Here is a 2,513-nt window from a genome sequence, read left to right on the forward strand (position 1 = left end):
TCTGGGTTCTTAAAGGCTTGAAGATAAACAAGTGGCCATCTAGCTCAGAAGCAACAAAGCCCACATGGAAGAATAGTTTGTGTGATCAAGAGGTGTCGATGAGATCTGGTGTCAGGCATCTAAGACCCAGAACCCCAAATCATATCACTGTGAATGATGAGGAGGGTGGAGTGGACACCCAAAGCCCATCTGTAGACAATTGACCATCCCCTTACAGGAGGGTCACAAGGAAGAGACGAACCAGTCAGGGTGCAGTATAGCACCTATGAAACATACAACTTTCCTCTAGTTCTTTAATGCTTCTCCACCCCCATTGTTGCAACCGAAATTCTACCTTACAAATCCGTCTAGACCAGAGCATGCACACTGGTACAGATAAGAGCTGGAGACACAGGGAAGCCAAGACAGATAAACCCCTCAGGACCAATAATGAGAGTAGTGGTACCAGGAGGGTAAGGGTAAGGTGGGAGAAGAAAGGAGGAACCAATCATATTGATATATGTGTAACCCACTCTCAGGGGAGTGGACAACATAAATATTGGTGAAGGAAGACATTGGTCAGTGTAAGACATAAAAAAATTATAAATTATCAAGGGTTCATGAGGGAGGAGGGTGGGAAAAGGGTGGGTAAAAACGAGGAGCTGATACCAAGGGCTGAAATAGAAAGAAAATGTTTTGAAAATGATGATGGCAACATTTGTACAAATGTGCACGACACAGTGGATGGATGTATGGATTGTGATAAGAGCTGTATGAGCCCCAATAAAATGATTTTTTCAAAAAGCCCTGGTGGCAGTGTGGGGTAAGTTTTGAACTGTGAACAGAAATTTATTTGTTCAAATGCACTAGCCACTCCACAGAAGAAAGCTGCGGGTTTTCTGTTCCTGTAAACATTCATAAACTTGGAAACCCTCTCTAAAATTGCTGAGTCAAGATGGACTTAATGGCAGTGGGATCTAAAGGAATGCCACCCTTTTATATTCTACCACATACATAAACTCTGAATACATTACTCCAAGTGAAATAAGCCACTCACTAAAGTACAAGTTTTGTACTTTATGTTCATATGTACGATGTGAAATATTCATCTATACAAAACTGAAGACACAATGTACATTAGCTATAAATATGGCCAAGGACCATGGGGAATAATCATGAATTGTTGCTTAATGGACACAGCTTCCATTAGGGTGATGTTTTGAAATAAATGATGTTTGCACAACATTGTGAATGAGATTAATGCCAATTGGTTACACAGTTAAAAATGGGTAAGATGGAAAATTTCATGTTGTGTGTATTTTTCCCACAAAAATATTATTTAAAAAAGAGAAGGAAAGCAAATATACGCAGTTGTCAACAACTGTTGGTTCTAAGTATATGTTCTTGGAATTGTTTTGTAATATTGGTATTTTCTTTGTTTTGAAAATTTTTTGCGTGTATATCCTTTTTTATTCATAGAAAAGTGTTTTTTTAACATTTTATTAGGGGCTCATACAACTCTTATCACAGTCCATACATATACATACATCAATTGTATAAAGCACATCTGCACATTCCCTGCCCCAATCATTCTCAAAGCATTTGCTCTCCACTTAAGCCCTTTGCATCAGGTCCTCTTTTTTTTTCCCCCTACCTCCCTGCTCCCCACTCCCTGTTTTGAAAGTTTTTGTTACAAAATTGGAGACAGGTAATGCACTCTGAGCATAAAATTGCTTAACTGAGTTAGCAACTGGATTTCATAATTGCCTGCTTATGCCAAATACATATTTCTGTTCTCATCATTGAAGTACATATGTATGAGAAGGCTGACAATATGGCAGTATTCTGCCCATTACAATCATGTGATTGCCAATCCTTTATTGCGGGTCACTTTAACAGTTGAAAAATACAGAAATTGTTAAATTACAGGAACTATAAGGTCTCTATGAATTGGAATCAACTTGACTGCAGGGAGTTTGAATTGATGTCTATCACTGCATTAATGGGAGCATGGGTGAAACAGTTACGCACTTGCTATTGCCACACCACTATCTAGCAGATGTGTAGACATCACCAGATGATGACACAAAATGGGCAAAATAAGTCATGAGATAACAACCAACATAAGAGATTAGCTTGCTTCCACCTCTGTCAGGACAGACACCTCTTCTGTTGGAGTGCACAGTTTCTCCTGGTAAGATTTAGGTCTCAGCCATGAGCACACAATGTCTTTCTATTAATTTAGGTCTTCCTTAATTTATTTCAGCAATATTTCATAGTTTTCAGTGTGAGATTAAAGTACACTCACACCATTATTACTTGTGTGATCATTACCTCAATTGTTAAATAATCTTTGTAACTCTGTGTTATCAACTGTAAACTCCACCATGGTAGTAGTGTTTGCTATTTACTTTAATGCTCATAGTCTGTTTCATTTGGGGGGTTTTTAGAAGTCAATATCTAATTGCTACATGACATTATTGCTTAAGAATGTTACCGAAAGTCAAGAAAGTGTTGCCCCAAACAGAGATACT

This window comes from Tenrec ecaudatus, chromosome 5, assembly GCF_050624435.1.
Source record: "Tenrec ecaudatus isolate mTenEca1 chromosome 5, mTenEca1.hap1, whole genome shotgun sequence".
Taxonomy (NCBI): Eukaryota; Metazoa; Chordata; class Mammalia; order Afrosoricida; family Tenrecidae; genus Tenrec; species Tenrec ecaudatus.